Raw genomic sequence first — 22,697 nt, 5'->3', positions numbered from 1 at the left:
AAGGCTCAGAACAACATCCCGGCAGGATTCAACGTTCCGGAGGATCGGTTGTTCACCCCCCGTATTTTCCAGAGGAGAGTCATGGAGTGGGGACATTCATCCAAGACTGCAGGCCATCCTGGTACCAAAAGAACTACTGAGTTCATCGAACGCACTTTCTGGTGGCCCAACATGCGGAGAGACATACAAGCTTTTGTAGCTACATGCTCTACTTGTGCTCGGAACAAGACGCCACACAACAGACCTGCGGGTCTACTTCAACCATTACCCATCCCAGAACGTCCATGGACACACATATCTATGGACTTTATCGTTGAGTTGCCAAATCTAGAGGCATGGACACCATACTTGTGGTGGTGGACAGGTTTTCGAAACAGGCACACTTCATCCCTATGAAGGGTCTTCCCACCGCACCGATGTTGTCCGAAGTTTTCATCAGGGAGATCTTCAGGTTACATGGGACCCCTCGGGTCATAGTGTCTGACAGAGGATCCCAGTTCATCTCCCAGTTCTGGAGGGCGTTTTGTAAGAGTCTGGACGTCACACTACACTTTTCGTCAGGCTATCACCCCCAGACCAATGGACAGACGGAACGCACCAATCAGTCTCTGGAACAATTTTTGAGGTGCTTTGTTGCTGACACTCAAGACGACTGGGCGGAACTGCTCCCGTGGGCAGAATTCTCCCATAACAATCTTCGGAACGAATCATCCCAACAGTCACCATTTATGGTCAACTATGGCTTCCATCCGTCAGCACTTCCTTCTCTCATCTCTAAGTCTGGAGTCCCGGCCGTTGAGGACAGGATTCATCACTTACAAGACCTATGGCAGAAGATCCATCGGAACCTACAGCACGCTGGTATATTACACAAGAGACAAGCGAATCGTCACCGTAGAGAGGTCCAAGGGTACTCTGTAGGACAACGGTTTGGTTATCTACCAAAAACATTCGGTTAAAGGTAGCCTCACCCAAACTGGCACCACGTTTTATCGGCCCTTTCCGCATCACCAAAAGGATCAACCCAGTAGCCTACCGGCTTGAACTGCCTAGGAATATGAGGATTCCTTCCGTCTTTCACTCATCCCTTCTCAAACCTTGTCTACAAGACTCATCCTCCAAAGGACAACCTAAACCTCTGCAAACTATACTGGTAGATGGCCAACAAGAATACGAGGTTCAGACCATTCTCAACTCTAGAATGTCCAGAGGAGGATTGCAATATCTTGTACACTGGAGAGGCTATGGCCCAGAGGAGAGAGAGTGGATCCCTCATTGTCAGGTTCATGCCAACCGTCTCATCTATGCCTTCCACCGTAGGCACCCTGAGAAACCATCTCTGGGTCGCCCGGAGGTCTCCCCTCAAGGGGGGGATACTGTCACACCTACCGCTACTCCGCGCAGAGACCGATCCGAGGACGCATCACAGGGCAGAGCCATGCGGCCATGCACTGCCAGGGCAGTGCATGCACGGCTGCGTGACGTCGACGCTCCGCAACGCACATCGCGCATGCACTCTCCAGCGCTTTGACCCCGGCTTCGTTCCTCGACTATTCTACCTTCTATTACCCTGGACCTTGGCTACGGAACTCTACCAACCCGGACTCTCCAACCCTGGAATACGGCAAGTACCCTGACTACCCTGACCTCTCCAACCCTACGACGCGGTACGACTTGTACTACGCATTCCGGACAGGACTGCGTGGTTGTGGGTCGGTGTCTGTCTATCCCCACCTCAGCCCCGCGGTCTTCCGTCCTGTTTGTGGTGAGCGCAGCGTGAAAAAGCGGTAGTCCACTTGATCATTTTTTGTTTTATACCTAGTTGTAGCCTTGTGCTTCCACGTCTGTTGTGCCTTGCTCCCTGTCTTGTGCTTCTCTCTACAGTTAACCCTTCATGTACCGACCCGGCTTGTACTTGGAAATTCCTGTGGATACTGACCCCGGCTTACCCTCGACTCTGCTGATTTCTCCAACCCTGATTACGGCTACATGGACTACTATGTTTCTGACCTCTCCAACCCAAGACCTCGGCAAGTATCTGGACCAACCTACTCTCTCCAACCCCGACCATGGCTACACGGACTACCACTATTCTGACCTCTCCAACCCCAGACCACGGCTATACTGACATTGACCATTCTAATCTCTCCAACTCAAGACCTCGGCATAATGTATTCATGTCTGCAGCGACTACCACATAATTTTTGATGCACCTGATGGGATAACTTGTTTATCCATTTCTACTTCCCACCAAATATGTCTTGGCGAACTCTTTTGATATACTAGACAAGATATTGGAGATGCAGACACTCATCCCCGAGGGTATGGAAGTGCCAGAGGGTTGTTTGTATGCTGCACCTCAATTTCAGCAGAAAATCCTTGAGTGGGGTCATTCCCCTAAGTCGGCCGGTCACCCGGGTACTAAAAGGACTTCCGATCTGATCAGATGCACCTTGTGGTGGCCTAATATGCTTAAGGATATCAAAGAATTCATCAATTCATGTTCCATCTGTGCTCAAAATAAATCCGCCCGCAATAAGCCGTCTGATCTGCTCCGTCCTCTCTCCATTCCGGACCGACCGTGGACTCACCTCTCAATGGACTTCATTATTGAGCTTCCTCTTTCTTGTGGGATGAATATGATTCTCGTCATTGTGGATAGATTTTCCAAACAGGCCCATTTCATTCCGCTCAAGGGTCTTCCTAATTCTTCCGCCCTAGCAGATGTTTATATTAAGGTAATATTTCATATTCATGGAGTTTCACTCTCTATAGTGTCCGATCAGGGGTCACAGTTCGTCTCGAAATTTGGGCGTAACTTTGCCCAAAGGTTGGAGATCACTCTTCTTTTTTTCTTCTTGGTATCATCCCCAACCCATTGTTCAAACCTAAAGAGCGAATCAGTCTTTAGAGCAATATCTATACAAAACATGCAATGACCCGGCGCTTCAGGCTACAACAATACCCCAGTCCAATGATTAGTCCATATAGATATGGAAAGTTCTTTTCAATATTCCAGCTGATGGAGCGATGGTGATGCAATTGCTGGCTGCTGGTTCCGAACTCCTCCTAGTATGTAATGGACAAAAAGGAAAAGACCATTGCGCAGCCACAAGAATCCATAAATAACTCCACAACAGATTAAAGTAATGAACTTACAGACTTGCTGTGTTATTGTTCCTTTGAGACAATCTGTGCTTTTAACCTCTTCTCTTCCAGATATCACGAATCCCACGTGTTGTATGTCTATCCTCCAGGTTTTTTGTCTGTTCACAGCATTACCACTTGGTCATAGTTCCCATGTGTTCCCAGAAAGGAAATAACATGAAAGATGATGGTGCAGATTGATAAAAATTTATTACAATAAAAATAAAAAACAGCCAAGGGTTTACTCACATAAACCAGGCTGTATAAAAACAGCTGACAACGTGCCGTCCGCAGCTTGATACAATCAGGTAAGCAGGCTTCTGGGAGGATTGCGCTATTGTTGTTTGCAAACCCTGAAGTGGCGTCTAACTCTCAGTAGTTACTCTGCGAGATTCGCCCCCTCTATTTGCTATAGCTGCCTCTATCTCAGCTTGAGGTGGCCAGCACTGCAGAATGTGCTCTGCTCACCTCTCTGGGTAACTGCCGTCAGCCCGCGCTAAGCCTCGTGATGTCACACTCTGGCGTCTCTCCTGATCTCTATGCTCCTGCTTCTGAAGACCGTGTCAGTTCTAGCTCCTCCCTCTCTTGGAGGGAATTGTATAATTGTTTATAATGAGTTTGTTTGGAAATTGTTTGGCAGAGACCCCGTGGCAGCTTTCACTTAGCAATAAGCTTATTATTCACATATTGTATTTACACTTTATATATATTTTATTTTTTTGCGCTCAGTTATAGGGTATATCTTTTTTTAGTTTAGAGCAATATCTGCGTTGCTTTATTTTTGATGCACAGGACAACTGGGTGGAGCTACTTCCATGGGCAGAATTCGCCATAACTCACTCAGAAATGAATCCACTCAAGAATCACGTTTTTTTTTTTTTATAAATTACGGGTTTCATCCAACGCGGCTTCCCATCTTGTACAACCCTTCCGGAGTTCCAGCAGCAGATTCCAGAGTGAACTCGCTCCAAAATTCTTGGAAGAGGATTCAAAAGACTCTGCAGGAGGCAGTATTCAGACAAAAGACACAGGTGATCGCCATTGCAGTGAGGCACCCAAATTTAGGTCAGGAGACAAAGTGTGGCTTTCTTCTCAGAACATAAGATTGAAGACACCTACACTGAAACTGGCTCCAAGATTCCTGGGTCCATTCACCATTCTCAAACATGTCAATCCGGTGGCATACCGCTTACAACTGCCTCAATCTATGAGAATCCCGGCAGTCTTTCATGTCTCATTGTTAAAATCTGTTTTTCGAAGTTCTCAGGTTCCTGACATCTCACCTAAACTTCTACCTGTCATCGTACAGGGTCAAGAAGAATTTGAAATTCAATCCATAATGGATTCCAGATACTCCAGAGGAGATGTCCAATTCCTCGTACACTGGAAAGGCTATGGACCAGAGGAATGCTCATGGATACCTCTTCGTCAGATCCATGCTCCCGGCTTGTTAAAGCGATTCCACCCCAGGTTTCCGCACAAGCCTTATGGGAATCGTCCTGAGGCTGATCCTAAAGGAAGGGGGGTACTGTAAGGAATTGGGGAACACGTCCTTTGCAATGTGTTCCCCCCCTTACTTGTCATCTCTCAGACCTCAGCTCTGGCACCAGAGTGTGCGTGCACCCCCGCTCTGCTTACAGAACGAGTGCGCACGCGCAGCTCTTTTAGAGTGCCACTGAGCTTAGCTCCGCCCCCCCGCACACCGCGCTTCTCACGCGCGGCGCGCACACGTGATGATGTGCACCACTCCCCAGCTGCGTGGCAAGTACTTGTTTATCCCACATGTCTCCTGCAGCCAATCCTTGCCTCCGCGGAGGCTGCGCCTCTGCTCCACCTCCCTTCCTACTGGTTAATGTGTGCTACAAATACCCTTCAGTTCCTTTCCTACCTTGCTGAGCATAACTTGTTGTAGCCTTGAGCTCCTGCGTCTGTTGTACCTTGCTCCTTGTCCTGTGTTCTTTTGCAGTTTTAACTCTTTGTGTACCGACCCAGCTTGACATTGGTACACATCTGGATTTTGAACCCGGCTTACCCTCGACTCTGCGGACCTCTCCAACCCAGACCATGGCTATACCGACTTCCATGATTCTGACCTCTCCAACCCCAGACCACGGCTAACGGACTTGACTATTTTGACCTCTCTATTCCAAGACCTTGGCAAGTATCAACTAACCCACTCTCTTCAACCCAGACCTGGCTACGTTTGACAATCTGCATGCCAGGCACGCTTCTGCTTCTGTGGGTGCGTGGTTTACTACTTCCCCACCTCAGTTCCTGGGGTCCTGTCTTGCTCGTGGGCAGTGCAAGCGTTACAGCAGGAGACTCACAAAAACAGTTGTCTTGAGCACAGAAGGACTATGCAGCCTGCATGACACCCTTAAACCAGACCCTCTACATCCGTGATGGATAAGAAAGCTGTAGACCAGCATCCGCTGGTACTGAAGGAGCTTCAAAACAGTGCTACTATAGCAGAGATACCCTGTGAGACATCACTTGGGATTTACTCACACATTGAAGAATTGATCAGCATAGGACAGTAATACATCGACAATAAGTCTACCGACTACCAAATTGCGATGCAACTGGGGTCAATCAAAGTGAATAAAAACTCTGCCCAGTTTTAACCACCCGTGATCATGAATAATGAACCCAATGCAGGTGGTCACCCTAATCTCAGGGAAGAAAAGATTGCCAGATGCATGGCAAAACTTGTGGCCAAGTGGTTAAAAGAAGACTTCGTAAAATGGAAAGAGGAGCTTGAGCAAAGGGTCCTCAGTGGAGTGGAGGAAGCTAAGCACATCATGGAAAGACTGTGCTTAGGAAAAGTCCTCCTCGAACGACTAGAGCGCATTGATATCAAGCACCTTCTGGAAGAGACACTGGTTACCTGGAGAAAGGGCTCCAATCCGAGCGTAACTGGGGGTTCTCTTCCTCCAACCATTCAGATTCGAACCACAGGTATCTCTAAAGTGAGAGTGGAGGGATGGGTTTCAGTCGTGGCTAGCTGAGTTACCCGCAAACAGGGGAGGTATGTAACACGGCCTTAACCCCTGTCTAAAAGGGCTTCAATAAAAAGCCTGTATGGGTCTGAAGAGTCCAGCAGGGAGTTGGTTAATTAGAGCTACAAACAATTAACCAGTCTTTACCTGGCTCATCAGACAGGTAGAAAAGCCTCATGCTTGGACTGCAGGAGATCTCTTGAGCACAGAGAGACTGTGTTGCCAGCAAGAGACTACACATATAAACACATCGCTCACCATAAATTTACAGAGAAAGATGTACCTGGTGCATAGGGGAGAACCGAAAACCTACAAAACACTAAAGAAGGTGATCACAAGACGTCACCAGAGCCCCTAATAACTGTACTCATGTAGGCCAACAAAGCAGTAGATACTGTATATGGCCACAATACATGAAGCTGCAAATGCAGACCCTCCAGATAGGGTTGACCACTATGAGGTCCCACAAGGACACTAAGCACAAAGAATCAAAATTAATAAAATTTTAATGAATCAATGAATCTTAAAATATGACGAAAAAATGTGATAAATGATATACAGGGATAATAATATCCCCGGCAGCAAGATGGAGGCAGTTATATGTGGCCACAAACACCATAACTACAGTGTAGCCACGCGGGTACAGTTGCCCCCTTATACTGATCAGTGAAACCTATCAACCTATGGCACCAAGTAAATTAAAACTCCCTCGGCCTCCCGTTTGATTCACGATATTCTTGGCTTTTTCAGGTAGTTTCAAATGTACAAATAAGACTTGGTCTATCTATTTACAGTACATATTTATAATAATCCAAATTATTTAATGACTGTTTCAAATGGGTGCAAATATTTAGTAAAATGTTTTAATAATGGTAATACATCTTTTGTTGTGTACGTGCTGACCTGTAAGTTTGGCAAATGATAGGTAGGGCGGACCACAAGACCACTCGAAACATTTTTTTTTAAAAATTTTATGAAAAAAGTTCCCATAAATTGAAAGTCATGGATTTAGACTCATTCCCTCTAGTGTCCGAGGAGGATATAGATAACGTACTTTGTGTAGACGTGACTCCGTTGGGATTTTTAGATTGGGTACTTTATCTTTAAATTAAGGTTTACATTAAGAATTGGATGCTGTTACAATTTTATAAATTGGATTTTTATCGATTTCTTTAAAAAGGAACATTATTAATAACTGTTGTGTTTTTTTTTTTTGGTACACTATATGCATTTATGTGGATATATTTGAGTATGAATGTTGTATTGTTTATTTATAAATATTTTATATACAGTAATTAGTGGTATATTATAATTATTTTTATAAAAATAATTACATTTAGATGTATTATGTATATTATTGTTTCTCATATTGTTATTTTCTGATAAAAATTATTATAGTGTTAATTTCCCTTTGCTGATTAGTTGCAATGACAGCCTAGACACTGTATATACTTGAGCCTGTGATGATGACAACTTCCCCCTGATGGAGCGGCCATAGTAACAACATGTATTAGCTGTTTTTCAAAATCCTTCTGTAACTACGCTACGTATGACGTGTCACCTTAAGTCCTGAGTAGATGGAGCTACAGCACGGAAGCAAGTAGTAAGCTGATCACGGATCAATTCACTCGCGATGGCTACTAGAACGAAACCTACAGCGATTATGTTATAAAACTCTAAAGCATTTTTAAATTGTGAGTGCATATCCTGTAACACGTCTGATTTTAAGATTAAAAGGAATGTATGGCTCTATTGGAAGAGTGTACTTCTCTTTGCTTTTGCTGGTTTTAAAATAGGACTACTCATCTTGTTCCTAAATATGATCGTGAAGGAAAAGGAGTCTGACCCGAAGACGTTTCTCAAAGTAGATTTCATTTTATTTAAGTGCAACACGTAATTAGGGTTAATAGCTTAACCTGGCCTCAGGATAAAGAAGGCGCATTTTTTCCCCACACTGGTATTATCTTCTGTGATAAATTCCCCATACATGTTTTATGTTCTGCAATCCTTCAAGACAACATTTATACAGTAATGAGTAATTCTTCTTTCCTTTGTATTAGGTGTCCACAGCTATTTCCTAAATCATACAGTATATTTGGCAACAAAGGAGGGCCAGTTGAGCGGAGAAGTTTTGCTTTTCTAGAGAATTACATATGGTCTAGCATCATTCTGAATATTAACCAATTCTTTGCAGGAGCTCAACACACACGGGGGCGGATTGCAGGCAAATATCGACCTGGACGATTTGCCCCATAGGGGCCCTTCTACGATGCTGCGTCATGACGTTACAGAGTCATGTGATATTGTGTTGTTATGGTGACACATCACCATGTAATATGGTGTTGTCATGGCAATGCATCGCCATGTGATGCATGGTGTCATCTGACGTCAGGTCTCTATGACAACGCGATGCTGCAGGAGATGCCAGTCTGGAGAAGGTAGGAGACACTTACAGAGGTCTTACGCTCTCCCCTGGCATTCAGTTTAATTGTAGTGGGGAAGGGCACGGGGCCTCTGTAATCAAGCCTCCTTTACAATCCCCCCACTCTGTATTCCCTCCTTACACTTCCACCCTTCTCTCTGTTCCCCCCTTACATTCCCCTTCTCTCTTCCCCCTCTAAAGCCAGGTCCATAGTGCCTTCGCCCGTACGGAGGCGTGCGCGGCCGTGACGTCACCCGCTTGAAGCAGGTGCGTTTTTTGGCTAGTGGCGTGCCAGTGACGTCAAAGAGCTGGTTCGCCCTCATTGGGTGAACCGCTCACGTGACCGGTCTGTCGCGCCAAGAAATCAGTTTGAACTGATTTCTTGTGCAACGTGCGCCCACTCCCGCTTCCACGCGCTTAGGCCCACACGCCGCATGGATGCGAACACTGCTCTTTTCATTCAGGTCTGCAGTACCATGGCCCCAGCCGTACTAACTACAACAGACCCCTCCCCCCCCAGCAACATAACTTGGGGCAAGGAGGTCGCCACAATGCTGCTGCAGCCCTGCATCATTCTGGGAACTCCGCAGCTCCCTCCTTCAGCCCCACCTCGGTGTGTTGGAAGTTGGGCCCATCTTCCCAGTGCCGACAGGAGCAGGGAGAGCAGACAGTGACCAACATGCTGCTGCATGTCATGAGAACTAGCTCAGATTGGAGGGAGGGGAGAGGTCCAAGGAACAAATGGAGAGTAGCCAGGGGCGGAGAGCGGGCAGTGACCCATCCATGCAAAGGGTGGACCATTTCATTGTTTTCCCCAGACATCCCGGCTCCAAGCCCAGCAGGGTATACCATGATGGCCAAGGAAGCAATTGCTGAGTGTCCGTTGAGTAAGCGCTACGCCCATTAGCACATTCAATTTGCCTCCATGCCCTTTTAAATATCTCTGCCTCACCTCCAGCCCTGATTGACCAATACAGACAAGCCCATGCATCCTGATTGGTCACGGCCCTGTTCCTATGACAGCGGGGAATCAGCAAAAGGAGAATCCGATCAGAGTTTCTGTGCTCATTCTGATCCTGTCATGGAGCTGGATTAAGCGGTGCGCTCCGAGGTTGGGCCGAACACACCTGAAAACGAGGCTGGGAGATGATCTGAGTGGGAGAACAGGACATTTGGGCATGGAATTTGAAAGTGCTCAATCGCGAATTGCACCAGAGAGGTCTGGACGGTCTCTAAACCCAACGGAGTGTGTAAACAAACCCCCGGGTAAGATTTTGAAGTGGCACCTGTAACCTACTCAGCTAGGATTCCCCTCGTATGCCCGGTTTTGGAGAGTGTAAGCGCCATTGGTGACGTTGTGCTTTGTCTGGTGACTCCGGCTGGAATAAAAAAGGAATGGGATTTCTGGCCTCGGACATCCCACCACGACCAATTCCCTGCTGGCATTTGGCCACCTGTGCTGAAGCAGGGATATCATTAAAACCTGACCTAAAGGTGACCCTTAAAGATTGGAGTTGGCCAGCCCTGACCTACATACAGTATGCAATCTTATTATCTGAGATTTTCTACATTGCTTCTGAACAATGTATGCAAATAAGAATTTTTCATTGTATAATATACTTTGGGTGCACCCACAGTAAATGTTTAGTATAGGCTACTTCTTTACATGCCTACCAGGTCATTTTTATTTCCCACTTTCATGTGTTTTGGCCTTCTTCCTAGAATGATATGAACTTTTTACAGGTGTCCAAATATGTTCCTCGTCTGAAAGAACACAAGCTTCAATCAAAATCTATTTGAATCTGCACTTACTTGCAGTAGTTGCCACTTCATCATTCCTATCATAGAAAATAAACATGCTTGTGTAATAATTAACAATGTTGCTGCATTTGTTTTGGATATTACCTTTGCAGCAGGTGTTTTGAAATTATTAGATAAAATACATTCTCACAATTTCTGCCAGGGGAATTAAGAGGTTCTGTAAACAAAACATCTTTTTCTGCCATAAGATCATTTTGGGGACCAGCAGGCACCTTCACCTGAAAATGTGTTTGGTAAAAATGTTCATCTACTATAGAAAACAGCTTAACTGAATCGGTAAAATCATAGAATATGCCCTTCTAATTATGTTCTGCAAAAAAATCACAGATTAATGTTCGAGATACTTTTGTCATGATCAGGGTTTATTAGAGTACTGTTGATCTTTGAATCGCCAGACAGGACACAGAGATTTAACCAACCGGAGATTATTTACGTAGCTAACAGTGAAATCGTACTCCGCAAGACCCCACCAAATGTAAATTACGCTACTGTATATCTGTTATATTTGTGGTAGGCAAATCCAAAACCACGGCAGTGTAGTTCTTATATACGGGAATCAGGTACCTCGATATAAAGTAGAGAGAGGGACCATTGCTTAGATCACCAAGAGAAAACAACTTTATGTAAAAAAATAATAAGAATGTGTACGATTTTTAATAGCAATTCAGCACAACAGTATAAATTACAAGATGTCGTGAGCTCTCTAAGCTCCACCGTCCCAACGGATGTCGCCAGTGACCCGGAACACTGTCTCAGCCTTGCCGGAGTCTCTCACGGGCACCGCGACGTTACTTCCGGTTCCTCTGGCGTCGTATCGGGTTTTCAGCTGGGTAACGCGTCTACGGGGGCTGTGTTCATTGGAAAGCTAAGGCTACGATTATACCAGATGCCGCTGAGCTGCAGCGCTATCCGGTGACGTCACTCTGCACTGCCGCCGAGCGACATCTTGAACATACAGAAGAGACAGGAGAGAAGCGATGCAGAGGAGACAGGGAGGCGTGGCTGTGAGCGGTTCATCCTCATTGGCTGAACCGCCCACATGACTCGGCCAGCGCCTCAAAAAACAACTTTGAAAGTCTCTTCATGCGGCTGACACTTTGCAGTATGTGCGGCGCACACAATATCTTTACAGGCTTTAGGGATATCCTCAGTTCTTTATGGGTGCAGCACCTCCATTTCCAGCAGGTCCCAGCATACCTGGGTGCAGTTCCTGCAGGGAAACCCTCTTGCACCCTCCCTTATAAACTGCAATCACAGGCAGGAGTATAAAAGCAGCAACTGGTCGTTTTATTCTTCATACAGCATACCAACATGTACACTATTTCCTCTCTCTCTGGACCCTGGAACCAACCCCCCAAAGCTTGAGGCCCCAAAGGTCTATCCTTTGCTCCCTTCCCCTCCTGGTGGAGTAAGGGGTAGTATACCACTCTCACAGTGCTGTGCACATCACAGTCAGATTTACATTTCAAATTCGAGAGGGGATTTTCCAAAGCAGGCCTCTAAAGGTTGGGGGAGGGGGATGGTGTGATTAGACACAGGCGTACTGAGCATTTGTAGCTGGGCTATGGGTGGATTAAGTACACAATGGCAAAATGCAGAAGGTTAACGACCCAGTGGTGAGAGGGGGTTGCTAGGATAGGGTGACTCAGACGATTGATGCTTGGCTAGGGAGGGATTAAAAACTCTGGAGGTGTGTGGCTGAAATAGTTAGCAGCACTGTAATTTCAAAAGGCAGTTCATCATAATAATTTGATGAATAAACCCCCAAAGACAAGCCCCAAATACAGTACATAAAAAGCAAGTCACTTTAACTCCCTGTGCCCCATGCACCAAAAACAAACAGATTTTATATACAGTACAGTATATATACTGTACACTGTATTATAAATTAATATTCATACAGTGTAAACGTCCATTTTTCAGGTATCTCCATGTTTTGTAAATGTTTCTCCGATTTCAATGTGGCAGAAGAATTTAATAAAGGCTGTAGTACTATATGTAATATTGTGTGTTGATGGTTATAATTGCTGTGCACTTGAAATGTTTCAACATTGTACTGTATTTGTAAATAAATGTTTTTGTACTGACTCCACAATAAAAGAACATGTTGAATTATCTCCCATTGTTTCCATTTGCTCCTTTGTCAGTGTAACAAATGTAGAGGCTTGCTGCACTGTTTTTTTACTGCCAGACCGCACAGCCGCAAGATCCGCAACATTGTAAAAAAAATAGCAATGAGCGCGCAATTGGCGTAGGAACTAGGGAAATTGGTGTGGGAACTAGGTCAATTGGCGTGGGAACTTCTGTTCTAGGGCACCTAGAAATAAAATTATTTTTGCCCCCAGATGTTAGGAACCCCCTCACTTGACCCCAACAGGGTCCGAGCAGTAATGGCGGCGAGAAAGGGTCACGCCGGCGAGGAGGGTCCTACCATTGAGCGTTATGGCGGACAAAGCTTTCAACCGCGAAGTGCCAAATTGGAGGAGCGCCGGGAGGTGTTCTCCACCAGCGAGATGGATGTGGGCTGCAGCAAGAGTGCCCAGCACACGATCCAGCTGAACGACGCCACGCAATTCCGGGAGCGTTCTAGACGCATCGCTCCCAGAGATGTGGAGGACGTGAGGGACGTCCTGAAGGAGATGGAGATGGCGAGCATTGTGACAGAATCCCGTAGCCCCTATGCCTCTCTGATCGTGGTGGTGAGCAAGAAGAATGGATCAGTCCACCTGTGCATAGACTACCGGACCCTGAACGGTCGTACGGTCCCAGATCAGTACACTCTGCCGTGGATAGAAAAAATCCTCAGTGCTCTGTCAGGAAGCCAGTGGTTCAGCAGACAGGTCTGGGTACCTAGAGCTACAAAGACCAGGAGAAGACAGCGTTTGTCTGACCCCTCAGGATCTATCAGTTCACCAGAATGCCCCAAGGTGTTTGCGGTGCCTTGGCCACATTCCAGAGGTTGCTGGAGAAGACCAACGGGGATATGCACCACCGGGAATGCCTAATCTACCTTGACTACATCATCGTGTTCAGTAAGACTCTAGAAGAGCATGAGGAATGCCTTCTGAAGGTACTAGACGGACTGAGTCACATAGTGTCCGCAGACAGAGTTGCTACTGACCCCGCTAAGGTCGAAGCCGTGGTGAACTGCTCTAGACCAGATAATGTGATGGAACTGCGGTCCTTCCTGGGATTCTGTGGGTACTACCGCTGCTTCATAGAAGGCTACTCCAGCAAAGCCAAGGTCCTCAACCTTTTCCTTAAGATCTACCCGGAGGAACCTCGGCAGAAGGCCGCATCCCCATGGACACCCTTTGGAGACAAGTGGATGTACGCCTGCGAAAAGGCATTCACCGGCCTTAAGAAAAGCCTCACAGTAGCACCCGTCTTGGCTTATGCCGATCCCAAGCAGCCGTATATCCTACATGTGGACGCAAGCTTCAATGGGCTGGGAGCCGTACTGCATCAGAAGTACCCTGCTGGCTTCCGCAGAGTGGCATATGTGAGCTGAAGCTTGACACCCAGCGAGTAAAACTACCCAGTCCACAAACTGGAGTACCTCGCACTCAAGTGGGCGGTAGTTGACAAGCTCCACGATTCCTTATACGGAGTTTCATTTGAGGTCCGGACAGACAACAACCCGCTGAGCTATATTCTGACATTCGCCAAGCTGGATGCCACCGGCCACAGGTGGCTAGCGGCACTGTCAAACTACCAATTCACCCTCAAGTACAAGCAAGGGCCCTTTAACATCAGAGCCGATGCCCTGTCTCGAAGACCCGGACTGAGTACAACGCCGGATGATGGCTCGTGGGAAGAAATCTCTGGATCTGGGATTCGGGCAATGTGCCCAACGGCCATAATAGTGGAGGACAAGGTGGCATTCTCTGAGCTAAGAGTAGCTGACTCGCTGGGATGCCAGTCCAAGGCACTCCCCACCGCCTACTGCCATCCAGTAGGCATGTCAATCATCCTGGACACCAACCTAGAATGGAAAGACTTGATGAAGTACCAGGTGCGTGACCCGGTGGCTAGAGATATACGCCAGGCCATCCAGCAGAACAACCCCTCCTTAGTGAAGCGTGCCCCTACTGACACAGTTGCGGTCATCATGAGGGAATGGGACAAGTTCTGCATAGAGCATGGCCTCCTCTACAGGATTGTCCCGTACCATAATCATCCCGATAGGAGACAACTAGTACTGCCCCGATACTTGGAGTACCAGGTTCTACGATCACTGCATGATGAGCATGGACATCTGGGCATAGACAAGACCTTTGGCCTAGTGAGAGACCAGTTCGTCTGGCCCAAAATGAGGTAGTCAGTAGAACACCACTGTAGAAAGTGCCTGTGGTGTATCCAGAGGAAAACACTGCCCACACGCGCAGCCAAATGGGCCACCTAAAGTGCTCTGGGCCCATGGACCTAGTCTGCATGGACTTCCTCTGTATTGAGGCGGACTCAAAGGGCATCAGGAACATCCTGGTAGTGGCCGATCACTACACTTGGTACGCTCAAGCTTTCCCCACTAAAGATCAGAAAGCTCTCACAGTGGCCAAAGTGCTGTGGGAGAAGAATTTCATCCACTACGGTGTGCCGAAACGGATGCACTCCGATCAAGGAAGAGACTTTGAGAGCAAGCTTATCAAGGAGCTTCTCAACTTGCTTAACATCCAGAAGTCTAGGACCACTCCATATCATCTAGAGGAAGACGCTCTGCTGGAGAGGTTCAACCGAACCCTGTTAGACATGCTAGGCACCCTAAAGGGCTCCCAGAAAGCTGAATGGAGCAAGCACATTGAAGCGCTGGTGCATGCATACAACTGAACCAGGCATCTATGGGGTTCACACCGTACTTAATGATGTTCGGGCAAGAGGCACGACTGACTGTGGGCATCCGTCTCTGGGTATCTACCGATGGGGTACCCAGCATGACTCACTACAAATATGTGAGACGGCTCCAAGATAGCCTTCAAAGCGCGTACCAGCTGGCGGAGAAAGCCGCTGCCAAACTGAATGAGGGCAACAAGCGACAATATGACCACAAGGTCCGTCATCGGGAACTTCGGCCTTCAAGGTACAGTCACAGATACCGGGCCTCCCTGTCTACAGAATCCGAGACGCAGGTGGCAGGGTAAAGGTCTGGCACTGCAAACACTTACTGCCCATTCCTCATATGGGGGAAAGCGACCCCGAACCAGAGACAATAGTAATGGACAGTGAGCCAGACGGGTCTAACGAGAACCCAGAGTCAATGACCAAACTGTGAGGATTCGGGGATCGCGTCCTTTGCGGCGCGGTCCCTCCTCTCTACATACCAGTACTGCAGCGGCTGCTGCCTCCGATTCGCCCCCGCTGGTTGCGCACCCCCGCTCTGTTTACAGAGCGTGTGTGCACCCGCTCCTCTTCTATCAGGTCACGGACCTTAGCTCCGCCCCCTCGGTCGCGCCACGCCTCTGCTGCACGCGGCATGCACGCGTGACATCGCACAACGAGCCCCAGCGAAGAGTCAAGATTGCTGTGAGCCCTTGTCTTCCTGCAGCCTATCCCTGTCTCCGCTTGGGCCATGCTTCCGCTCCGCCTCCTGCCTCATTGGTCACTTCCTGTATAAAAACCTGCTCAGTGCTCAGTCTCATTGCTGAACATAGCTTTGTGTAGCCTTTGCGTGTGCCTGACTTGTCCAGCACAGTCTTGTCTTGTTCTCTGCAGTTAACCTCTCATGTACCGACCTGGCTTTGCATTTGGATTTTCTCTGGCTCTTGACCCCTGGCTTACGGATAACGACTACGAGTATCTATCCAACCCCAGACCACAGTCTTACGGACTTCAACTACGTGTACCTCTCCGACCCCGGCAAGTATTGGATTAACCCTTTCTTCATACCCAGACCCAGCAACGCTGCAAACCACCTTCTGGGCTCGCCCCCGCTACTGTGGGTGGGTGGCATAATCCTTCCCACCTCAGTGCCGGGGTCAGGTCTTGTTTGTGGGCTCGCGCAAGCGTTACAGTATGTTCAGCCCAACAAACATTACCCCCCTGAGGTAGGCCTAACCACAACTGCTTCTACTCTAGTGGGAAACATACCCCAGAAACCACGTCTTCCGACACCCAAATCGGTATGCGGGTGAACCCCTAGGATGCCGAGGCTTTCTTATCCAATGTTATATCCACTTCGAATTAACCCTTTCTCGCTTCCCTACCGATAGATCTAAAGTGGCTTATATCATTGCATTGCTAACCGGCGACGCATTGGCCTGGGCATCTCCTATCTGGGAGTTAATGGCTGAACTCACGCAGAACTTTCTTGTTTTCAAAAAAAGGTTTCAGCAGGTCTTTGACACTCCTGGCCGCGAGGCCACTGCGGCCTCTTTTCTTTTCTACATCACCCAGGGCCACCTGACCGTCGCGAAGTACGCCCTTGAATTTCGGACTATTGCCGCAGAGACCGGTTTGAAGAACGAGGCTTTAACTGCAGCCTTCTGGCAGGGCCTCTCAGACCCCTTGAAAGATCAATTGTCTGCAGCACCTGACCCCATACAGCTGGGTACTCACCAGTTGTCCTTTACAGAAAAGCAGCGCCGGAGAAGCGAGGGGCTATGTCTTTATTGTGGCCGTGATGGTCATTTGGCGTACCGCTGTCCTACGCGTCCGGGAGAATGCCAGCGGCCTATAAGGTATGATGGAATTTCTTTGGGTACCATATCTTCTTGTCCTCCTTCCAAGGAAAATATGCCAAAAAGGATCCTTCTACCTATCATAATGGAGGGTACTGACTTTCATACTTCTGCACTTGCCTTCATCGACTCTGGGTCTGGAGGAAACTTCGTGGATCAGAATTTTGCTATAAAACACAGGATTCCACTGCTTAGGAAGTCCATTCCCATAGGACTCAAAGCAATAGACGGCCGTCCACTTCAACCTGCCTTCATCTGCCTGGAGACTGCGATATTCACTCTTTCCACCAAGGATGGACACAAGGAACAAATCTCAATGGATTCATTCACCATCGGTGCAGGTAATCTTGGGTCTTCCTTGGTTACAATTGCATAATCCTGTAGTTGACTGGACTGATAAACTGCCTATACGATGGCCTGGTGCATGTCATATTCCGTGTGATCCCCCTCCTCTTTCTCTTGCCGGTTTAGAAACCGCTGATACTGTTAAGGGCTCACTTCCTGAGGCTTATATTGCATTTCTTGACGTCTTCGATAAAGTTAGCTCCTAAGTCCTTCCCCCGCATCGTGCTTCGATTGTCCCATTGATCTCGTCCCTGGTGCCATTCTCAGAAAAGGCAGATCCTATCCCTTGTCCATTCCAGAATCCCGTGCTATGTCAGAGTATATACAAGAGAACTTAAAGAAGGGATTTATAAGAAACTCCACCTCACCTGCTGGGGCAGGCTTCTTCTTTGTGAAAAAGAAAGATGGGTCTCTCCGCCCCTGCATTGATTATAGAGGTTTAAATAAGATCAACCAGAAAAACCCAGAAAAAACGGTATCCCTTACCACTCATCTCAGAATTGTTCGACCGCTTACAAGGTGCCTCCATTTTCTCCAAACTTGACCTCTGCGGTGCTTACAACCTTATACGTATCAGGGAAGGAGACAAATGGAAAACGGCCTTAAACACCCGCGATGGTCATTATGAGTAGCTAGTAATGCCATTTGCACTCTGTAATGCTCCTGCGGTCTTTCAAGAATTTGTCAATGAGATTTTTCGTGATGTTCTTAATTTATTTGTCATCGTGTATCTTGACTATATTCTCATTTTTTTCTAAATCCCTGCCGGAACATATTCAGCATACCAATCTGGAACTCTCTCGTCTTTGTCAGAATCATCTTTATGCCAAGATGGAGAAATGTATGTTTCATCAAAGTTCTACTTCCTTCCTGGGCTATTTAATCTCCGAGAAAGGATTCGCCATGGACCCTGAGAAATTAAAAGCAGTATTGGATTGGCCCCAACCTACGTCGCTTAAAGCCATCCAGCGATTTCTTGGCTTCGCCAATTATTATCGTAAATTAATCCATGGATTCTCCACTCTTGTGGCTCCTATTACCACCCTGACCAAGAAATATGCCGATCCTTCCTCTTGGTCTCCAGAGGCCTGTTCAGCTTTTGAATCCCTGAAAAAAGCCTTCACGGCCGCCCCTATTCTGCATCACCCTGACCCGTCTCTTCCTTTCACATTGGAGGTCGATGCCTCAGACGTTGCAGCAGGGGCTGTGCTCTCTCAAAGACGTTCTCCCCAACATCACCTACATCCATGGGGGTATTTCTCCAAAATAAATTCTCCTGCGGAGATCAATTATGACGTTGGTAATAGAGAACTTTTAGCAATCAAAATGGCACTCCAATAATGGCGACATATGCTCAAAGGTACCGAAAAACCTATTCTTATTCTTACCGATCACAGGAATTTATTGTACATTGAGGGCGCTCGACGCCTTGGTTCCCGTCGAGCTCACTGGACCTTATTCTTCTCAAGATTTAATTATATAATTTCTTATATTTCTGGTAGTAAGAATTTAAAGGCCGATGCATCAATTCCTTTCCGAGGACAAGTCAGAAGAAGTTCCCGAATCCATTCTCCCTTCTAAACTCATCATTGCTGCTAACTCTTTCAACATCTTGGACAAGATTCTGGAATCACAAATGCAGGTGCCTGAAGGACTGCAGGTTCCTGAGGGCTGTCTTTACGCGGCAACCAAATTCCGTCGAAAGATTCTCGAGTGGGTCATGCTTCCAAATCAGCCGGTCACCCTGGGATCCGAAGAACCACCGACTTAATCAGACATACCTTCTGGTGGCCCAAGATGTTGAGCGACATTAAGGAATTCGTTTCATCCTGTTCAGTCTGTGCTCGGAATCAGTCAGGTCGACAAAAGCCTGCTGGTCTGCTACGTCCGCTTCCCATTCCGGAACGCCCTTGGTCCCACTTATCAATGGATTTCATAGTGGAGCTACCTATTTCAAATGGTATGAATACCATCCTGGTCATCGTGGATCGTTTTTCGAAGCAGGCCCATTTCATACCCCTCAAGGGCCTTCCCAATTCTGCTACTCTTGCTGAGGTCTATATCAAGGAGATTTTTCGTATACATGGGGTTCCCGTTTCTATCGTATCCGACCGGGGATCACAATTTGTGTCAAAATTTTGGCGGGCGTTTTCTCAAAGACTCAATATTTCGCTTCTTTTTTCTTCTGGGTACCACCCGCATACGAATAGGCAGACAGAAAGGGTAAACCAATCACTAGAACAGTATCTTAGATGTTTTGTTTCTGAGACTCAAGACAATTGGACTGATCTATTACCCTGGGCTGAGTTTGCACACAATTGTCTCAGAAATGAGTCCACCCAAGAGTCGCTCTTTTTCATCAATTATGGCTATCACCCTAATTCTCTTCCTTTATCTTCTAACATTGCTGGAGTTCCAGCCGCTGATGCCAGAGTCAACACTCTTCAAGACTCTTGGAGTAAAATCCGGAAAACTCTTCAAGAATCCGTTCAGAGACAAAAGATCCAGGCGGATCGACATCGTCTAGAGGCACCCAGGTTCAAGACAGGAGACAAGGTATGGCTCTCTTCAAAAAACATCAGATTAAAGACTCCTACCTTAAAATTGGCTCCCAGATTCCTGAGACCCTTCAAGATCCCGGAACAGATTAATCCTGTAGCGTACCGCCTTGATTTGCCTCCATCTATGAAGATACCATCGGTATTTCACATTTCTCTTTTGAAACCTGTCAAACAGAGTACTCGTTACCCTGATGTTGTTCCTCCTCTTCCTCCTCCTCCCGTGTTGGTCCATGGTCAGGAAGAATTCGAGATAAAGTCGATCGTGGAATCCAGAATTTCCAGAGGAAAAGTGCAGTTCCTTGTACACTGGAAGGGTTTCGGTCCTGAAGAACGTTCTTGGGTCTCCAGTGACCAGATCCACGCTTCCGGCTTGCTCAGACGGTTCCACGCCAGGTACCCAGACAAATCATTTATGGATCGTCCGGAGTTCAATCCTCAAGGGGGGGTACTGTGAGGATTCGGGGATCGCGTCCCTTGCGGCGTGGTCCCTCCTCTCTACATACCAGTACTGCAGCAGCCGCTGCCTCCGATTCGCCCCCCGCTGGTGCGCGCACCCCCGCTCTGTTTACAGAGCACGCGCGCACCCGCTCCTTTTCTACCAGGTCACGGACCTTAGCTCTGCCCCCTCGGTCGCTCTGCGCCTCTGCTGCGCGCGGCGTGCACGCGTGACGTTGCACAACGAGCCCCAGCTGCGAGCAAGATTGCTGTGAGCCCTTGTCTTCCTGCAGCCTATCCCTGTCTCCGCTGGGGCCACGCCTCCGCTCTGCCTCCTGCCTCATTGGTCACTTCCTGTATAAAAACCTGCTCAGTCTCATTGCTGAACATAGCTTTGTGTAGCCTTTGCGTGTGCCTGTCTTGTCCAGCACAGTCTTGTCTTGTTCTCTGCAGTTAACCTCTCGTGTACCGACCTGGCTTTGCATTTGGATTCTCTCTGGCTCTTGACCCCTGGCTTACGGATAACGGGTAATTGGCCTGGGTCACATGTACCCACCCCAGTGGCTTCAACAAGCCGTCCTCTTGATCCCAGAAGCCCAAGTTTTGTCCCCCAAAGAGACTTTGCAGAGACTGATTCACCCCTTATGAGAGGGTCAAGGCCTCAAGCCCACCACTGCAGCTCCCAGGAGGGAGATGCGGAAGAAGAGACTCGCAGCAAGTGAGACTCCCTCACACTAGAGTGTCATACGATTCCTTAGGGGCACCTCATTACGAGTCTCAGCAGCTGTTTCAGAGCCAGTTTGCTTCTATAATAACTGTGATCATCGAAGTATTTACTAGTGTTTAAAGTTTGCATCAGTTAAGTTGTATATATCTGTATGAATTTTTCATTATATAAATTTTGTATATATGTTGTTCCCAAGAGGTGTCATTGGGTCTCCACCAGGGGGAGGATGTAACCCTGGCCCCCGTTTACCTCAGTGGTAAGTGGGGAATGGGGGAGGGGGGAAGCTGCAGAGAGGTGTTGGTTGCCACCGGAGCTGCAGGTGGACCCGGCCATGTGTGGAGAGCGGAGCTCTGCTGCGTACCAGGCTAGCAGGGACCGCCATTTTGAATAGCCGCTGTGATACCATCACTGTCCTCTAGGTGCTGAATAGGGAAGCTATAGGATTTTTTCAGCACACAGATTTAATCTTCCCTAGAGAAAAGCAGCAGCTGCTAACTAATGGAGTTAATCAACCTGTCTGAACAAGGGAGTGGTTTAAAAGCTGAAAGCTGCCATACTGAGACTGTTTTCCCCAGAGAAGGGGGGAGATAGAAGTGCTCCCCAGCTACGGAAGCTAGTTACAGAGGAACCTACGGGGGAGAGTTTCTCTGGGCTCATGTGGGGCCAAGTTCCCCATAGAAGTAAAGGATGACAAAGGCTATGCTGAAGCAGGGACGTCTGCTCCGGAGGACTTACAAACAGATAAGCAAAAACCCTTTGTTATTGCCGTGAGCAAAGACTGTCGATTGTTGCATATGCCAGGGCATGTTTTGGCTGGGGAACCAGCTGAGCTGGCCATGCAGTTAGTGAGGGCGCAAGCTATGGTGTAGGAGGGCTACCCCAGAAATGCAGTTAAAACTGCCTCTCTCCTCTCCCCCCCCATGCTGCCAGAGACACACTCTTGAGAGTGACACAGAGAGGGTGAGAGATGCTGCTGCTGTGCTGATCTGAAGGCACACACACAGACAGCCCTGTGAGAGACCACAAGGTGAGCTGCTGCAGGTACACTGGGTAGAGTGGGGAAAGAGGAGGAGAGAGGCAGTTTTAACTGCATTGCTGGGGTGGCACTCCTACATTGTGTTGTGTGGACAATCCTTCTGTGACGCTGAGGGTTCCATTCAAGCGCCACGAGTGCCAGTCCTTTGGATTCAGCTATACCACCACTGAAGTGTAGAACATCATCCCTCCCCTCTTCTGACCTGATGACATCTGATACTGATAAGTATCTGCCTTGAACACCAACAGCACAGCATTACTGCTCTGACTACACCCTGGCTGCACCTTCCCCTTTCCACAGATCCTGGAAGCTTACAGATTGTCTCCCATAAATGTTTTTATATTTTTTAAGTGAGTGCATGTCCTGGCGGCCTCTCTTGAATTTGAATAAATTTGTGTCTTTTAAAACATTATTATGCTATGGAGCTGGCGCTTCTTTTTCTCTTGTTCTTGTAGATTTTGTTGACCTTGCTAAATCATATAGAAGCTTGCCTCCTCATACAGTGACTGGAACATTCTTCTGGACTTGTT

The sequence above is a fragment of the Ascaphus truei genome, chromosome 19 (genome assembly GCF_040206685.1).
Source record: "Ascaphus truei isolate aAscTru1 chromosome 19, aAscTru1.hap1, whole genome shotgun sequence".
Taxonomy (NCBI): domain Eukaryota; kingdom Metazoa; phylum Chordata; class Amphibia; order Anura; family Ascaphidae; genus Ascaphus; species Ascaphus truei.
This window is presented reverse-complemented; position numbering follows the sequence as displayed.